Source organism: Lissotriton vulgaris, chromosome 4_1 (assembly GCF_964263255.1).
Source record: "Lissotriton vulgaris chromosome 4_1, aLisVul1.2, whole genome shotgun sequence".
Classification (NCBI taxonomy): domain Eukaryota; kingdom Metazoa; phylum Chordata; class Amphibia; order Caudata; family Salamandridae; genus Lissotriton; species Lissotriton vulgaris.
The window spans coordinates 1,499,994,635-1,500,015,645 of NC_141691.1; the positions used below are offsets into that span (position 1 = coordinate 1,499,994,635).

General features: G+C 47.3%; 1 protein-coding gene across 2 annotated transcripts in view; it reads right to left on the bottom strand.

Annotated features, from left to right (window-relative positions):
* ALKAL1 (ALK and LTK ligand 1) overlaps window positions 1-21,011 on the bottom strand; it is a 718,899-nt gene that overhangs the window by 428,593 nt on the left and 269,295 nt on the right. The gene's annotated exons all lie outside the window — the stretch shown is intronic.

A 21,011-nucleotide genomic window follows, 5' to 3' on the forward strand; every position in this document is an offset into this window, starting at 1 on the left:
ATAAAAAAGACGAGGATGGCCTTGTGGCCCTCCTCCCCTCGCCTGATTAGGCCCTGGGGTCTCCATCCCCTAGGGCTGGTTTTATTTAAAGGGGTAGGGGTTTCCATGGCCACTCCCCCCAAGCCTTATTAGGCCCTGGGGACACCATCCCTTGGGCTATTTTTATTATTTAAAGGGGAGGGTGCTGCATGACCCCCCTCTCCAAGCCTTATTAGGCCCTGGCTACCCCATCTGTAGGGCCACTACTTGAAATAATTTGGGGGGTGGTGACATGGCCCCCCTCCCCAGACCGTTATAGACCCTGGGGAGTGGGGACCCCATTTCTAGGGCACTTTTTAAATTGAAGGGGAGGTGGCCCATGTGACACCCTCACCAAAGCCTTCCTAGGCCCTCTGGACTCCAACCCCCGGTATGTTATTTTTCAATTGAAGAGTGAGGGGGTTGCATGGCCCCCCTCCTCAAGCCTTATTTGGCCCTAGGGACGCCTCACACCGGGAATATTTTTATTAAATAAAGGGGAGAGGACCGTATGTTCCCCTCTTCAATCCTTATTAGGCCCTGGGGACCCTATACCCCAGGGCCACTCATTTAAAATAAAGGGGAGGAGGCCCACGGTTTCCCCATCCTTTGGCCTTGTTTTGCGTTGGGGGCACCATCACCATTTAGGGGAATTTAAAGAGATTTAGGCAGCAGTTGTGGGCTCCCAATGGCATTTAAAGGCTTGAGGAGGGGGGCAGTGTGGCCAACTCACCATTTAAAAAAAAGTAAAAATGTAAATTTCAGCCCAGGGGTGATCTTCTTGGGTTATCTGATGGCTTGTGGAGGGGGGCTGTGCTGCAATCTTCCCGTATTCAATGATTTTATCCAGAGGGCCCCTGATGGCCCGGAAAGAAGAGCCATAGGTCCCCTTCACATGTACGTTTTCAGCCTAGAGAATGGGCTCCCCATGGCTAGGAGGGGGAGCCATATACACCCTCCCTTTATAAACACAAAGCAGCGCCCGCCACCACCTTTTTTTTAACTATCCCTCAAGAGTCCTGCGGGGTCGCTGCAATTTCTGCCATTTGTTTTCATTTTTGGCCCCAGGAGTGGTCCCTCTGCATCCCTGAATGGGCCTAGGGAGTCAAGTAATCCCTACTTCACCTTTACAGATATCCCGTCCGCCAAAAAATAAATCCCATAGGATAAAAAGGGTTTTTTTTTTTGGCAAGCGGAATATCCTTTACCGTTGTGACATAGTAACCAGTCTGCCAAGAGCTAAATCTGGCCCTAAGTCCACGAGTCCTGTAATGGCTGACAGCAACATTTTTCTCATGAGTGCCTGTACTAATGCAAGTGGGTTTGCCCAAGGAAAATAAAGATCCCAGGGCCAATCAGAATGCTCTATTTATATATTGGTGCCCCTCCAAGAGTGTCTAGAGACTATTGTGGACCCAACTGCTTAAATATACGATTATTTTTTTACCCTAAATTTCCTAATACTACTTAATAGATTTACAATAAATCACAAAAAGCACAATCAGTGAACTGAGATCTAGCTTCTTGACAAATGTGGTGCAATTATGTTCAGCATGTTTTGCTGTATTCCGTCTTAAAGAAGTCTAAGGAAAATGCATTGAGATTTTGCATTTTGGGGGCCACTTTTTTTCTCAGCACTGTTACATTTTATTTTTCCCTATGCTGTCGATATATTGACAGCTAACAGGAGGCAGGCCACCCAAAGTGTCCCCACACCCCCAAGAATGCATCAGATACAGTAGAAATAACAATAGACATAGTTGTGAAAAGAGGAAAGAAAGGAAAACAAATAAACTCGAGTGCCCAGAAAAAGGAAGAAAAAGTGTCATACCATGAGGTAAAATTGAAAAATAAAAAAAGCTTTAATAAGCTGTCTAGGCTAAAATATTCTACTCACTGCTTAGCCTTACCTATTTAGCAGCCTCCTGTTGCCATTGACTTAGGACCTGCTTAGCCCCCAGATCTGTATGGAAAATCTGGGAATGAACATCCTTAATAACCTTCAAGCGTGCAGGTTTGTAAAAAGACCTGTGCACCAGCTGTTTTTAATGGATCTATAAGCTGGTGCAACTTCCAGTGGCTGTCCATAGTATTCTTACACAGATCGGATCTAACAAAAATGGAAAAGGATTCTACTGGTATAAGAGTGGCCGGTTGTAGTTAGATATAGCCTGTCTCAACGGAAAATTACCTAAAGAGATAAGGATTGGTTTAGGATATTGTGAACTAGCCTTTTTAAGAAAATTGGTCATCTGTGAGCATGTTGTATTTGACAATACCAGTCCCAATCTACAAGATCCGGGAAGGTTTTTTGAAACAGTTGCACAACAAAAGCACAGGGGTCAGATCACTGTTTCTCTTCTGGGACCCCAAACAGTCTCAGTTTGTTCCGGCATTGCCAGGTTTCCAAGTCTTCAACTTTCCCCATTTGAAATATTAGTTGATCAGCATGCGTTTGGACTGTCCTGGCCATCAATGTAGTGGTCTTCTCAGTATCAGAAAACCATTGTTGTCATTCCGATAGATCAGACATAAGTGATGTCACTTTGCTAGTCACGTCTGATAGAGATTGCTGAGTTGTAAGGTTATTTGCCCTAACCTTTGATCATGCAGCGCCTGCAGAATTAGGGAGAGTGGAGGATGTTTAGTGTCAAGAGTGTCAGGATTAACATTCAGGGCACTCAGCTCCGAAGTTCCCAAAGTTACTGAGAGAGAGGATCTCAATGCTGGCAACTTATCCAAAAAGTCATGGATTTTCATCTGCTTAATGGAGGGGTTCTATACTCCTATCTTAGTTAAAGACTTTGGATCTGTCCAGACCCAGATCTAGCTCCAGTTCCTGGTCTTGAGCTTGATAGACAAGATACAATAGCCTTAACTTCTCCCTTGGAGGTCACTCATTTATGCAGAGGATTGCCATCAGAACCGATCTTTGAGCATGTGGAGGCATTATTATGGAGATGGCCTCCCTGAGATTGAACAACCTTTTTCAAGCTTTTAACAGATCTAGCTTTACTCTTTTTCTTCCCACTGGATGAACTTGTCATTGAGGGTGTATCTTCTAAAGTTTTTGCAGAGTCCGGGAGGAAACTTGCTTCATTAGATAACGAGGTAGCTATCATGAGACTGTCAGGACCGCCCAGCTGCAGCTAGAGCGAACCTCAAAATGATTGGAAAAACAGCCAATCCAATCTTCACATTTCCCCTTCAGTACATAACAGTACTAAGCTTTGCTGGATTCCTGTATTCTCTTTCCCTTTCTTCCCCTTCCTCAAGTGATGCACTGTGGGGACATGAGGATCACTACGGTTACGTGCTCTCAGTGGGAAAGTCAATCTGCCATATTCCTTTCACTTCACTCACCCAGATTGCTGCTCTAAACACTAGCATTATCTCACAACAATCTCTTCATCGTAAAGATGCACTAATTTGAGTCTGCATCTTACAGAAGGCAATTTCAACAAGGCTATCTAAATGCTCCGCCATATATTCACAATGACTCAATACTAATTCACCATTTCATGTCTTAAAGGCTCATCTCACTAGTTTACCTCTTAAAAGGTAATTCCAGAACCCAAAGGAAATACATTTCTGCACGATCCATCACATATATAAGGCACGTAACAGGTTCATCTTTATAAGTCCTATCTAACCAACATCACTGTCATTCATACAAAAGAGGGTGGGAACACACTGCTCATATCAGAGCACTCAGTTCGCCTCGATGCATTATGTTAAATGCAGTGCATGATAACACTTACTTCAGTTAAAGTTTTTAGTTTTTCACCCTTGTTGGTCCAGTCAATGCTGTGTATCTCTAGAGAGGTGTTTCATTTTCATTGAACTTAGGAGTAGTGTAAAGTATATACGCTGTTGTTGCCGTACACCCGATTTTTAAGCCAGTCTTTAACAGTAGGAATTGATTCATGACTCAATCCAACAGCGACTCAACAGTATGCCAGCAATAAGGAGAGCACTAAATATGTACTATTAGAGGGAGGGAGCTTTTCATATAGCCTAGTAGGACCAGCAGTGGGGACCAGGCAATAGCAAGGCCAACCATTTTAGAAATATGGGTAAAAATATAATGTCAAGAGTTTGCCATCTCGGGCAGGCCCAAATCCTGTTCAAAGCCAGCTACTCAATACTGACCAGGGATGCAGCTCAGATCCATATCCAGGCCGAAATATCGCAATTTCATTGTTATAAATCTCTCTTATATAATGTCAAGTAAACACAATGATGTATTTAGAGGTGCAATACAACCCATATATACAGTGCCAGGAAGTTATTAGGAATAACCATTACTGCAGTCTGGTGTGTTTATGCATTTTGTTTCACACAGAGTCAAAACTTGATGCAGCAAGATAGATACACCCGTAGCACAAACTTTAAATAATAGTCGGCAAGGCCAGTCAAGCATCTATTGGTCATATGTATAATGGAATTGCGCCACCGTAACAGCACTTTTACCAATGTTCTGGTGGTGCAATGCCCTGCTCAATATTTACAAAGTGGAGTTAAGCCACACTTTGTGGCTTAACACCGCTTTGTAAATATTGTACCCTTTCACACAGGTATCTGCATGAAAGGGACGTGAAATGGGTGTTACTGTGGGTGTTCCACTGCAACACCCATCGCTTTTTGACTAACCCCTAGATTTACAAGGCTGTGCAACTCTGAGGCAGAGCCAAAAACTAACACCATGAAAAAGCTGGCATCAGATTGGTGCAACGTGAAGAAATACTTTGATTTCTACCTGTCTGTACTTTTTCTATGTGTGGTGCATTCTGCAGCACACATAGAAAAATCAAACTCCATTAAGGATTGTTGATGCGCAGGAAGGTACACCTTCCTGCACATAAACAATCATCCCTACAACGCAGGCACTATTGCACTTTAGCCCAAAGGTTTCAGTGTTTGCGCTACGCAGCTACTTTTAGCACCAGAGCTAGGGAAAACAGAGGGGTGCACCATATTCTTGTAAATACAACACATTCCTGTGTTTTGGAAATGGCGCTGTGCTGCAAAATATGCTGCAGCGCTGCGCCATTTGCATGTACGTATGCAACTATGTACAAGAAATTATATCACGCAATAGCATGCACCAGCGCAAAATAACATCTTACCTAATATCATCAGACTATATCATGGATTTAGCGGGATTAAAGCAGACAAAAATTCCAGCATTTCTAGAATCAGTTTTCAGTAATATTTGGAATCTGTATTTGTTTTACCACACACACTAGGCAAGGTATTCCAATAAATTGCACCTTTAAATGACTTTCTTCAATTAGTGGCTCAGAATTAGCACTGTTGAGTTACAAAGTGCAGCACAACATGTTATTGTTGCACTTTTGTAATCAATTAGTCTTCGTACTACATAGGGAAAATTTGACTATTGTCTTGCCACTCTGCACAAATATTCTTACTCAAGTTTTTTACTTTTATATTGTTTTAAATTTTTACGGGCAATGCTTTTATGACTTGCACTGTTGAATAAAGCTTCTTTTGATTTTACTTGACTTTTAGTCAATTAGTAATATAATAGTTTACATAACTAAAAAAAAGTGCATCAATCCACTTACGGCACATTTAACATATATCTGACGACCTCCAAATGTAAGAGCCTCAATATCTAGTTTCTGAGTTGGGCATGTGCTTTCTCATTTCCCTCAAAGGTCTCTCTGTCGCTGCCCATGACCCTGCAGTGTCAGGAAACCTGTCTTAGTTAGGAACAAAGAAGGCCAATGAAAAGTGTATTATCAGAACTTCGTCCATGGGGGCGTGGCTTAGCACGCGAAGCGAATGGTCGCCTGTGGGTAGAGCTCTGTGCCGAGCTCCCCTTCCCGGCGCTGTTATCCGGGAATATTCTCCACAAAGCCTGCAGCAAACCATTGGCGAGTGCCCCGTTAGCTCCGACGCGGCGCCTGTCCAATTTTGGCGCAGATCGGGCCTGTAACACCGCACCGAGAGGTGCCGGCCGCCCGCAGCCGCGAACGTTGCCTCCAGTCCCGGCACGGACCCAGGAAACGCCGGGGATCCGGAAGAGGCGGTAGGCCCGAAAACGTGGCCCGCACTAAACGCACACGGACCACACACCAGCGCACCGGAAGCCGTCCAACCCCTATGACGAAGAGGCACTGAGGTGAGGCGACCGCACCAACACGGCCGAACACCTCACGCACCTACTGGAGCGGATTGGCGGGAGTGCCCTGGAGCTGGCGGTGGCCGCTGGGCCTGGGCGCGTCTCCCCTGCGACAGGCGCCGCGAAAACCCAAGCACGCAGAGGAGAGGAGAGGAGAGGTGAGCGGCTGGGCCTTGGGCACCTGGGGAACCGATGGACAGAGGAGGCTGGGGCATGCAACACGGCACTCACCGGTGGACGCACAAGCCACAGCACACGACACACGAGACCCTGGTCGCCGGCGGTGCCCATGAATGAGCACAGAGTCCTGGCTCCTCACTGCAGCATAGCCCGCAACCCACCGGCATTACCCCAGGTGCACACTGTGGGAATAGCGACGCCCAGATACACTGAACTAGGCCAGGGGGAACAACGACCTGCACTGCCTGCACCCCGAGAGAGGTTAGACGCCGAGCAGCTGCAACACGAGCGGAGCCAGTCGGAGACGCTCGCCAGGCTCCCACCGGACGTCGGCTGCTCACTGCTCTTGCCAACGGCCAGACTGGACAGGCCTGGACCGCAACTGAAAGACACGCTGCACCCCCTCAGCCAGAGGCGCTTGTGGGGAGAGACACACCGTGGCTCATACCACTAAAGGCTGACCCCGGCCAGAACACAGAGAGCACCTAGGAGCGGGCCAGCAGGAGTGTCTGCCCACCCTGCCCCCAACACCCGACGCCCCGTGTCTGAGCGCACGCTCCACTGGCTGACTGCAGCGGTCTTCACTCGGAACGCCCCGCGCCGACTTCTGGCCCCCCCTGGCGGACCGGCCTACCCACTCGACACCTTCCCATCGTGGGTCTCTTCGAGGGCGCCGAATATCACTTCAAGCACCGATGTCTGGCGGGACCAGGGCACGGACCGGCACTGGGGGTGCAATAACCAAGGGCAAAATGGACAAATCCGGCAAAATCGCTGACCAGGACCAAACAGCAGCAAAGCTCGACACCATGCTTGCAGCCATGGAACGGCTGGAAGAATCTATCCAGCTCACGCGCACCTCCCTGGCCGCCAAGATCGACAGTGTGGCCATAGACCTCACGCACCTCCGCACAGACCACAAAAAACTTGCTGACCGCACCACGTCACTGGAGGGAACTGTGAAAGAGCTCCAACCCCAGGCCAGCCAGACACATACCCACATACAGGACTTGCTGAACCGAGTGGAGTTCCTAGAAGACAGGGCCGAGGACGCGGAAGGCAGGGTGCGAAGAAATAATGTACGCCTGGTCGGCGTTCCGGAAAAATGGGAAGGGAGAAACCCGGAGGAACACATGGAAAGATGGCTGACATCCATCCTGCCTGAGGGCTCACTCTCGCCTCATTTCGTGGTGGAACGCGCCCACAGAGTCCCGACCAAACCCTTGGCGACGGGCTCCAATCCAAGACCCATGCTTCTCCGCATTCTAAATTACAGAGACAGAGACTCCATACTAAGAGAAGCGCGCAAACTTGATGATGTGAGAATCGAAAACACCAAGGTAATGTTCTTCCTGGACTACACCATCCAAGTACAGAGGCAGAGACAATCCTTCTTAGCGGCGAAAAGGCGCCTACGCCAACAGGGCCTCCAGTATTCCTTGCTATTCCCTGTGAAACTAAGAGTGATAGCCGGAGAGAGACCCATTTCTTTACAGACCCAGCCGAAGTGGAGGCATGGCTGGACAGCGGCACAGACTCGGCCCCCAGAACACCGGCGGACCGCACAAACGGACGCCAACCTAGCGGGAACAAGAGACGGCGCCGCCCAAGGCAATGGGCGCAGGAACACGCGAACAGGCCACAGAAGACGCCTCCCCCTGCAGACGCTACACAGCAAGAAAAACAAGAAGCCCTCCGACTTGTGCGGGAACTCAGCCACTCCCCAGCGCCCAGTGAACCAACTGGAAGTGGTACACAAGACCCCCCAAGCGACGACGAAGCAATATATGGAATGTCGGACTCTCCTGTGACGGATCCTGGACCGGACGTCACACCCCAAACATCAGACTACATCAGCTAACTGGCTCCTAGGACATATCCACCGTGAATCCCACACGAGCGCTCGAAAGGCCATCAGCGAGGAGATCACGGATCCAGACTGGGCCACCCTGACTCGGCGAGACCCCTGGAAAGCTGTGATCTACAGTTGGCCCTGATGATGCTCCAACGGACACTGACCAGCCGACCCCCTACTCCTGTGGCCACCTGTCCTGCCGCACGCTGATCAAGACACGTAATGTATGGCATTAAAAGTCTATTTTGTATCCATGATTCTTGAGATCGAGGCCGGCTTAGGCTTCCATACACCCCCCGGGAAGGGGAGCGACCCCTATATGATGACTCTAAAAACACTTAACCAGCCGCTGCTGCTAGCACTGCACAGCTGCCCCCAGAACTGAACTAGACTTTGTTACTCTCCTAGAGAGCATGGACGGGAGCACGTTTGCCCACCGACCCTTTGGTATTTCGCATGTTTGCGTTGTTCATTGGCTAACTGTTTTATTGGCCATGTTAATTGCCTATTTTCCCCCTTTACAGTATTGCAATGGCGTACGGGACAGTCAATATTCCTTACAAACAGTGGGCGGGCTGGAGGTGGGGCGGGGAGGCCGCTCTGGGGAGACCGTTAATATAATGCAATGTCTGTGATCAATATATGTACATGGAATGTGAGAGGGATGCACACACCGTCCAGGCGGTACCAAGTATACTCATACCTCAAACGCCACAATGTGCAGATTGCCCTCTTACAGGAAACGCACCTCTGCGAAACAGAAGTCACCACTTTACGCCGCAGATGGAGAGGTCACCTTTATGCTACACATCACTCCTCCTATGCTAGGGGGGCACTGGTGTGGATACGCCCGGGCACCCCATGGATAGCACAGGACACCTTGGTGGACCCCGGGGGGAGGCATGTAGCAGTCAGAGGCAGGATCGACGGGAACCCAATAGTGTTAGCCTCGATCTATGCACCCAATACGGGGACACAGGATTTCTTAACACAGCTCTCCAACACCCTGGCACCATGGCATGGCATACAGTGGGTACTGGGCGGGGACTATAATTGCACACTGGACCCTTCTCTGGATCGCTCCCGTCCTCCACTGCCCAATTCCCCTGCTCATCACGCAGCGCGAGCCCTCCTGGACTGGTCCGTGCAATGGGACCTGCAGGACGCGTGGCACAGCCACAACCCAGACACCAGGATCTACTCCTTCCACTCAGGGGCACATGACTTACATGTACGCCTAGATAGGTACATGGTCTCTAGAGACCTGCTGCCGGCGATCAGAGACACACAATACTTGGGCCGCACACATTCAGACCATAATCCACACCTCATGGCAATCGCCTGGGAACAACCGACACCACCAATCCCCACCTGGAGACTACAACCAGACCTCCTGCTTGACGGCGCATTCAGAACTTCGATAGGGGCGCAAACAGCACAGCACTTCGAAGATAACAACAACACTGCTTCCACACCCCAGCTAGAGTGGGACGCGTTCAAAGTAGTACTAAGGGGGCTATGCCTCGGCACCCAGGCACACACCTGCCGACAGCTGGAGGCAGACCTGAAGCGGTTGGAAGGGGATTTGCTGCAAAAAGAACAGGAAGCGGCGGGAGGGGATAGCGTAGGGCTGCTTGAGGCGAGGACGGAACACGACAGACTGATGGGCAGACTGAAACAGGTCAACTTCACTGCACACTCGGCACGCACACACCGCTACGGCGACAAGCCAGGCAAACTATTGGCCTGGCTGATACGACGAGAAGACCGCTCTACCCCAGTGACGGCCATAAGCCCGACCGCAGACACAGTGGTGTACACCCAGGCGGACATACATGCTGCCTTCGTGACACATTATAAGACATTATACCGGTCACAAATGGGCAACCCACCACCAGACATCCAAGCATACCTAGAGGAAATCACGCTCCCCACCCCAACTGACAACCAACGAGAGGATCTTGGATCGCCGTTGGTGGCGGAAGAACTGCGTGATGCCATATTTGCCCTCTCAAATGGGAAAACCCCTGGCCCGGACGGGCTGCCTGCAGAATATTACAAAGCATACTAAGACATACTCATCCCTGAACTGCTCAGAACGTATTCGGCAGCTCTAGACAGCTCATCCTTACCAGCATCCATGAACGAAGCAATGCTGGTATCGCTTCTCAAACCAGGCAGGGAGGAGACGCTCCTCGGGTCATACAGGCCGCTAGCCCTGCTCAACATGGACTACAAGATCCTGGCATCAACACTGGCCCGCAGACTGGCGGCCCTGGTGCCGGCCCTAGTACACAAAGACCAAAATGGGTTTGTCCCAACAAGATGCACCTCCCACAATATTCGGAGGCTGTTCCGAGTGCAGGAGTATACAGTCCAGACGTGGCCGAGATCGGGTTGCCTAGTGCTGGACCTGGAGAAGGCGTTCGACTCCGTCGAATGGCCCTATCTAGTGGCAGTGCTGCGTAAATTTGACCTGGGTGATGACTTCATAGAACTGGTGGGCTTGCTATATGGGAAGCCTGAGGTTAGAGTGCGCACTGGGAAACTGATATCCGAGTCCATCAATGTCAGAAGAGGCACCAGACAAGGCTGCCCACTTTCCCCATTATTATTTTCCCTGGCGATCGAACCCCTGGCTGAACGACTGCGCATCAGTGGAGCACGTTGGGGCATCCCGCTAGCCGACGGCACACATGTCGTGTCGCTATATGCGGACGACTTGCTTTTGTACATCAAAGACCTAGATAATGTTCCGCTGGAACTGTCGGACATTTTCCGCACGTTCGAATTAATGTCAGGCCTCAAAGTCAACTGGGCCAAATCGGGGGCATACTCGTTCACTCCTGACGACCCGGACCCTGTACGCTACATCAATAATGAACGACTACCATGGTATCAAACCACGTTCAAGTACCTGGGTATACACGTGTATAGGACCCCCCCAGACATTTTGGACGGCAATCTGACACGGGCCATAACGTCTGTCAGAACACAGATCGCCTTCTGGAAAACCCTCCCCATCAATGTGCCAAGCAGGGTGACCTTAACGAAAATGATAATACTCCCCAGGCTCCTGTACTATTTTGCCAACCTCCCACTATACATCCCTGTCCGTATATTCAGAGAACTGGAGTCCATGCTCAGAGATCTGATCTGGAACACAGGCAGACCAAGGGTAGCACTGACGAAACTATACAACCCGGTCGCTGAAGGCGGCATGGCAGTCCCGAACCTGGAGCTCTATTATCTTGCTGCACAGGTGCAATGGGCGGTGGCCTGGATCTCGGGCAGGAACCTCGAGGACACGGCTACGGCCACAGACATCCTCTCCCCACTGCAGATACTTACCCTATTCCACCCACTGACGAGCCCTAGGAAACACTCGCAACTGCATGTAGCTGTGGCCACGAAATGCTATGATAGATGTTTACGTCTCACTAGAACTACCATACCATACGCGCTAGCGTTGCCACTCCTGGGTACCCCCAAGGCCACGTCAGTCATGACGGAGGCGGCACTGGAACAGTGGACACGCGCAGGCATAGAAACAATGACGGATTTGTACGCAGATGGCGCTCTACTCTCCTTCGAGACGCTGGCTGTTGACACGGGGCTACCTGCGGGACAATTCCTGCAACATGCCTCAATACTGAGGACGCTCTCGCAGAAATAGGGAACCATCGCTGACGAACCGCCCACGCACCAGTTAATCCAGTGCATGCACGTGATGGGCAACGGGACGCATGTGATGCACTGGCTGACACAGGCGCTGCTCTCGCACACACAAATCACATTGCAACCCCTACGGGATAAATGGGCGGCAGACAGAGGGAAGGCATGGACAGACAAGGAATGGGCGGTGATACTTTCAGGTCCCCGCAACATTCCCCGTAATGCACGCTTCACACAGATCCAATTTTATGTCCTGACCGCGCATATCTATCCCCGGACAAGATAAACTCATATTTCCCGGGCACAGAGGCCAAATGCCTGAGATGTGACACGGAGGGAGCAGACCTCCTCCATATGCTGTGGCAATGTAACCAGCTTCAAGCATACTGGCAGTCGATACTAACTCTACTGAAGCACTGTGCGGCGATGCAGATCCCATTCTCGTGGGAAGCATGCCTGCTGGGCCTCTTCCATAGGACCAAACTAAACAAGGTGCCTTCCCGCTTCTGGGATCTTGGCCTCATTACGGCAAAAAGACTCATCACAAAGCACTGGAAGCGGGCGGCACCACCTGCGATGGAACACTGGCACGCTTCACTAGACAACTGGGCGAAAGCGGAGAGTATATCCCTACATAATGAGGAGACGGCAGGACTGCGTAAATACCCAATAGCGACACTCTGGGACGACATGCTCTGCTCCTTCCATAGTGGGCTCCAGACGCCAGAGACTCCAGAGAGGCAGACACCCCCGGACGGGGAACACAGGGATGGCCACCACGCTCCAGACGCAGCAGACAACAGGCATAACGCCCACACACCTGACACCTAGACCCCCCCCTCCCTCTTCCCCCCCCGCCCCACCAGCACGTCATAACCACGGCCACCCTCCTGCATCGCCATTATAGCTCCCGGATTTGCAAGAGCAGACACGAACCGCACTACCACTGGGCCCCCCCTCTCCTTCCTTGCCCCCCCCACTGCAGTTCCTGCTGCCCGTCACACCACACGCCACATGACCCCAAGTTCGATATCCTTTTCCCCTTACGCCTTTACTGATTTTGTTCACTAAACGAGCTACAATAACAGAGACAGCATGATCACGCAATGTTTAAATGTTGATTTTATCTGCGCACTGCTGCAATGTACTTTACGGACTGCCCCACGATCTATGTATACATTTCTTTAACTACTGAACCTTAATACATCAAGACTCTGTATGACATATGCTTGTTTTTTTTCCCTTTGCACTGAATAAAAGATATATTTAAAAAAAAAAAAAAATCAGAACTTCGTCCATGTAGCTATTTAGTAATCACCTTTATTAAGTATGACCAGGGTAAGATATTTAACTACACTCTCATAATATATTCAGAAGCTTAAAAAAGGTGCACCTTTACACATCCAAGACAATTCATGTCATGCTAGGTATTTTGTACCACTTCATGTCCTCAAATGCAACATAAGGAGTCCAATTGCATGAAATGTCGTCTGGAACTAATGTTCTAATTAGTTCAAAGCATTTGTTTAAGAGGTGTGCAAACTTGCCGGCTCGAGTTAGCACTAGTATGGTTGATGCGTACGAAAAGGGACTTTTTGGCCAGGCTACCAATTTTCTTACATTATACAACATTTCATTAACAAGTCAGAGCTATCATTTGAGCTGGTATTTCTCATGCAGAAATATTCTATTTATACACAATTAATTCATAATACGACTACTATGGCTGTTTAGGGCATTTTTAAGAAAAACAATTGATGTTTACCTTAGAAATACACAATTGTATTGTGGAAGTTGAACATTTATACATATATTTAGCCTCATAATAATATAGAAATGTGTTTAACGTTAACGTAGGAAATGGGTGTCAATTTAGTGGTTAGAGATAAATACATTCTTTACTAGACTTTTCACTTAGAAAATGCAGGTTTTTTGTAGAAAACTCCCATTTTTATTGTTCTTTCACAACTAGGCCTCAAAATTGTACTTATTCTTGACTGCCCTTCAGTGGCGTAACAAAACTTGAGGGGGCCCCCCTGCAAAACAGATGGAGGTGGCCCCCCACCTACCACTTTGCACCACCATCCAAAAATCTGGCATATTCTGATTTGAAACCTCCAAGATTTAAATGAAATACCTCTATACGGTCTTTCTCAAAGTTCTAATGAGAATGTGGGTAACCCTCTTAACATATAGACTATGCCATTTCTAACAATGTCAAAAGCAGATTATTTAACTGAGGCACCAATCAGAACAATGCCAAAGAGCGATCCTATTGTCTCACGGACTGCTTTTGGCTGAAGAATAACTATGAAGGGTGGGAATTAGATTTGACAATGGACAATAACGTGAAACTTTGAAAGACATGCCCAAACCTGCAATTCCATAAAACTTGACTGACAATATGCATGAAAAGTACACAAGATATAACTCAGTATCCTGCGAAAGGCAAGAGAAATAGACTGGTGAATTTTCTGCAGGCCACACACTAGTGACTGTCAAGGGTTGTGCATGATAATAATTTGAACTGTGGAATCAATTGCAATTCCTACCATCATGTCTTTATTAGTAAGCATTACAAAACAGGCAGGCAAACATGGCTGTGGATAAAAACTGTTCGAATGCTTCAGGACATTGAGGCAGATGTTTGTCTGTTTTAATTTTACATTTCTGTAGTGTAAACAATGCTAAATACAAGATTTACAGCACACATATTACAGACAAGTGCAAGCAACACTGTAAAAAACACCTCATGTAGAATAAAAACAAACCTAATGAAAATCTATAGACACTGTAATTGGTAAAGCAAAAGAAAAGTGCAACTACTTTCAAAGTACATAATAAAGCAATCACCAGTCCAGAAATAAACAAAAATCAAGCATGATTAGTAAAACAATTAACTTTCTTCTTGCATCAACGTGAAAATACATTCAAAGTGCATGATAAAAACAAGTCCAGCAGTATGCAAAAATGAAGCAAGGTTAGTCAAACTATTCCCTGTTTGGTGTGTACATAAAGGCACATATATTTCAAAGCAACTGGTAAACAATAACAACTATAGCACCATACAATAATCAAAGCAGTTTAAACTAACAATTCCCTTTTTGAAGGCTGAAATATTTCAAAGTGACTAGCAAAACTGTAACAAGTACAGCAGGCAGCAGCATACAAAAGTCAAACCACTTTAGTCGACCAATGACCATTTGGTTTGTGCTTGTGCATGAAGGTGCAAATATTTCAAAGTGACTTGTAAAACAATAACAAATACAGCAGGCAGCAGCATCATATATAAATCAAACCTATTTAGTCAAGTGAATTTCCCTTGTGTTTGTGCACCACCACAGAAACACTTATGCAGTGTTTAAACATTCTGCACCTTTGCTACAATTTGTTTTTTTGCTGAACTTTATACACAAAATGTATTTTCCATGGGCCTACACGTGCCACTCCAAGTGGCAATTAGGGCCATCTTATTAGCAGATGGCACCAGGAACATCTTAAGGACTTTATGGGGCCAACTGCCAAACATATATTGGGAACCCCTGTATGAACACTTTTAAATTCATGATCCTACTTCAGCTGTTTCATGCCCTCTTTGAGCGAATCACAGACAGTGCACAGACACGCTAGTCCAATTCTAAATGTGTTTACATGTAATATTCAGGGATAGTGATGTGTGTTTTCAATATTGTAACAAGGCAACATATTATTGCAAATAATCTATGTGACACTCTCCCATTTCTCATATGTGTGAGATCCTGATTTGATCCCAAAAAAATGTATGGATGTTGCATGAAACACACCATTCCTCCCTACAAAATGTCTGTATTAGATAACACATCATCAATATTGAAAAAAAGCGAAGAAAGGTTATATGTAAAACAACCTGTTCAAGAATCATTTAATGCCATCAGGGCAAGACTCTACAGAACAGAGCTGGTTTTATCAGGGGGCACCCTAAAAGTCTGGGGCCCTGGGTTGGAGCCCACTTTGCCCATGCCTCAAAAAGCCTCTGGATAGCATCTGACAGTCTTTTTTTGGTGTGCCCTTCCCCATTTCCTCCTTTTCCATGATTTCCCTCATTACCACTCGCCAATAATGCACCTCATCTGTATATAGTACTTTTCTGACAAACATTTCATTTTTTAATAGCGCTACTCATAGTTTACTCACACTCAGTTCTGTGATCTGCATGGTACATGTTCTTTGTAGCAGGCGCATTAACCCTCTGCGCTTTCTGGGTGGTAGGAGTGCCCATGTGAGTGCACGGTGAGTGATGCGACAGTGTGAGAGTGGGGTAAGAGTAGTGACTGCAGGATGAGTGAGGTGACCATATCAATTTGGGTGCGTATTTAAGTGCAAAGTGGGACGAAAGAATGTATGGTTAGTGATGGGCATGTTTAAGTGAGATTGCAGATTGAGCAGTGAGGGGGACAGGTGAGTGAAGTGTGACATGAGTGCAGGTTGAGTAGTGTGCTCGTGTGACTGCAGGGTGAGGTACAGGGTGAACAGCGCTAGTGCATTGTGAGTGCAGAGTGATCACTGTGAGTGCAGGGTGAGCGGGTGAATGGTGGGAGTACATGGTGATCAGTGTGAGGGCATTGTGATTGTTGTGAGTGCAGGGTGAGAGTAAAAGTGAAGGGTGAGAATGAGGAGTGAGTTGTCTGAATAAAGGGTGCATTCCCAGACACTAGAAGTAACTCAGCATGTTATCAACGGTGACATAAGGTTTCAGACATGTTGAACTATTCCTTTTATGGCGTTTATCGGGGTTTGAGGGTGGAAATAAATAATGTGCTGATCCTCCAACAAACTTCCAGTCTTATGGTTAGCTTTGCTACCTCATTATTTTGATGTCCCAGTCGTACAAAAATAAGCAGTCACCTAAAGCTGTATTTTCATCACTTATCTGTGGATAATTCGAACAGCATATATAAATAGAAAGCACTTTTAATTATGTTCTAGGGCTGCCTGAATGATACATGACTGATAATTAAAGGGAACACAGACAGAAAAGTCACATTACAAATCAATACATACTTTATTTTTAACACTATTTAGTGTCAAGACAAGGTCTCTCCAGGTTCTTTAAACAACACATTGCTGGCATTTTTCTTTTTGCAACCTTACTTTATATTCTTTTTCATGGAATGCATTCTCACACTACAGCAGTAATGTAAATTTCAAATGGTAGGAATAGTCAGAGTGGGGGCACAGGAGGAACTGGTACCAGAAAAAAACTAAGCCTCTGTAACCAGTTTACTAAGGTATGGAAATATGCACATGATCTCTGGCCTCAAGGCAGTTGCCTTCAACCCCTTGTTGCAGGGCCTTTAAGATCAGGTCACCTGCACCCACCGCACGCAGCACACACTATTTAATTCATGAGGCAGGACTGTTATGGGGCAACTCACTGGTGCAACCAATGCCAGCAAGTGAGTGTAGTGCTGCCTGTGTGCGCTATATGGCTGATGGTGCCCCTGGAGGCTGTAACATGGGGGCTCCTGCTGGCATAACTGCCAAGGTTTCAGATTGCTATGTATGACATTTTCATAATTTCAGTGTAATTATGAGTGACATTTTAACAACTATGAGTGACACTTTCTTGTGAGAAAAATTATGCAATGACGACGATCAAAACATATAAATATCTGAAATTAAACCCATTTGAGCAAGAGGAACTTTGAAGAACATCTTAAAACACCAGAAGTGGTGCAAAGCACCAGAAATGGAAGGGCATTTAGTCATGGAATGGCACAGTATGGCCCCTCAATGTATAGTAAAGGGTGATGTACTGTGCATGTCCTTCCTTTCCACAGAGGCTAATGGGCCATTTCCAAGCCATGCCATCCTTGAAGATGCACACCTGCAGGGCAAAGAAACTGTTCCGCAATACACAGGGTGCAGTGCTGGCAATGTATAACCACCTTGATACAAACTAACCCCCAGGGCCAAGCATCATTGAAAAACACATATCTAAACCTCATGCCGGGAAACAGACATCAAAGGTTTTTGCAAACGTACCTGTTGAAAGTGTGTTTTATTAGAAGCTATTAGGAGTGTGTTATAACACAGGGCAGCTGGGAACACAGTTTAAGCACATGAAATGGCTTGTGGTACACATCATGACCAGTAAGGAAACTCTCATGTTATATGTGGAGTAAAGGATTATTTAAAACACCTCCTGATACTTAATCTGCATATTCCCATGTGCTTTTATGAAATGGAGTGGTAGAGAGTACAAAGGTCTACTGCATATACTAGTGATTAGAGTTATCTCTATATACATAGGGAAGGGATATGACTGGATATACTCTAAGAGTCACATAGGAATGGTAGAGAGTACAAAGGTCTACTGCATATACTAGTGATTAGAGTTATCTCTATATACATAGGGAAGGGATATGACTGGATATACTCTAAGAGTCACAAAGGAATGGTGGATGGTACAAAGGTCTACTGCAAATACTAGTGATTAGAGTTATTTCAATATGAAAAAAAAGCAGAGTTCCATAAGTGTGGATGCAGTCACAGCACAAAGGGAGGGTGGGAGGGATGCAAGGGTATGGAGATACGGCAAAGCAGAAAAGGGAAGAAACATTTGAGGATCATCGACTGGGAAAAGGGTTAAAGGACAAGGGAATGGAAGGAGGGTCAGAGTCCAGAGAAAACTGTCCGAAATAAGCAGCAAAGTGTCGGCCAGGACAGAACAAAAAGTAAAGAAGTCCAGGAGAGAAGGTGGGAGATGAAGCTGGAGGCAAGCCGCAGGCGCGTCACCATCTTGGAGAGCTTGCTCTCAGCCGGGTCGGTGGGGGTGAGAGTGCGCAAGGTGGTGAAGGCCGTGTTGACTCTGTTGGTGCGGTCACGCGTGGGCCCTGAGGCGCTGCGCGGCAGCCGGTGGGTTGTGTGTGGATTCAACCGCCCTGGGAGATGTGTGGGAATCGGCGGCCGGCCGGCAGGGGGGCAAGCAGTGCGGACTCCGGGAGCAATGCAGCCTTGCACGGCACATTCAGAACACTGGTGCCATGCGGGGGGAGGGGGGAGTGATCCGGAGATCTGGCCCGTGTTGCAGGACCACAGGGCATTCGGGTAATGGCAGTGGCCCCAAACCGGCAGCAGGTTGGGAGGCAGGCCAGAAAATCAGAGAGAGGGCCGCAGGATTAGCAGGATTACAGGAACTTCTTTAGTGGAGCTGGATTCATGGTCTTCTTTATGGCGCCAAACTACAGAGCGCACTGCCGGACATGACTTTGGGCAAGGCAGTTTCAAGCTCTGTGAGGCACACACCTAGTTGCAGCCCACCGGTGTCTGGTTTTATCTTTTTCATGGAATGCATTCTCACACTACAGCAGTAATGTAAATTTCAAATGTTAGGAATAGTCAGAGTGGGGGCACAGGAGGAACTGGTACCAGAAAAAAACTAAGCCTCTGTAACCAGTTTACAAAGGTATGGAAATATGCACATGATCTCTGGCCTCAAGGCAGTTGCCTTCAACCCCTTGTTGCAGGGCCTTTAAGATCAGGTCACCTGCACCCACCGCACGCAGCACACACTATTTAATTCATGAGGCAGGACTGTTATGGGGCAACTCACTGGTGCAACCAATGCCAGCAAGTGAGTGTAGTGCTGCCTGTGTGCGCTATAGGGCTGATGGTGCCCCTGGAGGCTGTAACATGGGGGCTCCTGCTGGCATAACTGCCAAGGTTTCAGATTGCTATGTATGACATTTTCATAATTTCAGTGTAATTATGAGTGACATTTTAACAACTATGAGTGACACTTTCTTGTGAGAAAAATTATGCAATGACGACGATCAAAACATATAAATATCTGAAATTAAACCCATTTGAGCAAGAGGAACTTTGAAGAACATCTTAAAACACCAGAAGTGGTGCAAAGCACCAGAAATGGAAGGGCATTTAGTCATGGAATGGCACAGTATGGCCCCTCAATGTATAGTAAAGGGTGATGTACTGTGCATGTCCTTCCTTTCCACAGAGGCTAATGGGCCATTTCCAAGCCATGCCATCCTTGAAGATGCACACCTGCAGGGCAAAGAAACTGTTCCGCAATACACAGGGTGCAGTGCTGGCAATGTATAACCACCTTGATACAAACTAACCCCCAGGGCCAAGCATCATTGAAAAACACATATCTAAACCTCATGCCGGGAAACAGACATCAAAGGTTTTTGCAAACGTACCTGTTGAAAGTGTGTTTTATTAGAAGCTATTAGGAGTGTGTTATAACACAGGGCAGCTGGGAACACAGTTTAAGCACATGAAATGGCTTGTGGTACACATCATGACCAGTAAGGAAACTCTCATGTTATATGTGGAGTAAAGGATTATTTAAAACACCTCCTGATACTTAATCTGCATATTCCCATGTGCTTTTATGAAATGGAGTGGTAGAGAGTACAAAGGTCTACTGCATATACTAGTGATTAGAGTTATCTCTATATACATAGGGAAGGGATATGACTGGATATACTCTAAGAGTCACATAGGAATGGTAGAGAGTACAAAGGTCTACTGCATATACTAGTGATTAGAGTTATCTCTATATACATAGGGAAGGGATATGACTGGATATACTCTAAGAGTCACAAAGGAATGGTGGATGGTACAAAGGTCTACTGCAAATACTAGTGATTAGAGTTATTTCAATATGAAAAAAAAGCAGAGTTCCATAAGTGTGGATGCAGTCACAGCACAAAGGGAGGGTGGGAGGGATGCAAGGGTATGGAGATACGGCAAAGCAGAAAAGGGAAGAAACATTTGAGGATCATCGACTGGGAAAAGGGTTAAAGGACAAGGGAATGGAAGGAGGGTCAGAGTCCAGAGAAAACTGTCCGAAATAAGCAGCAAAGTGTCGGCCAGGACAGAACAAAAAGTAAAGAAGTCCAGGAGAGAAGGTGGGAGATGAAGCTGGAGGCAAGCCGCAGGCGCGTCACCATCTTGGAGAGCTTGCTCTCAGCCGGGTCGGTGGGGGTGAGAGTGCGCAAGGTGGTGAAGGCCGTGTTGACTCTGTTGGTGCGGTCACGCGTGGGCCCTGAGGCGCTGCGCGGCAGCCGGTGGGTTGTGTGTGGATTCAACCGCCCTGGGAGATGTGTGGGAATCGGCGGCCGGCCG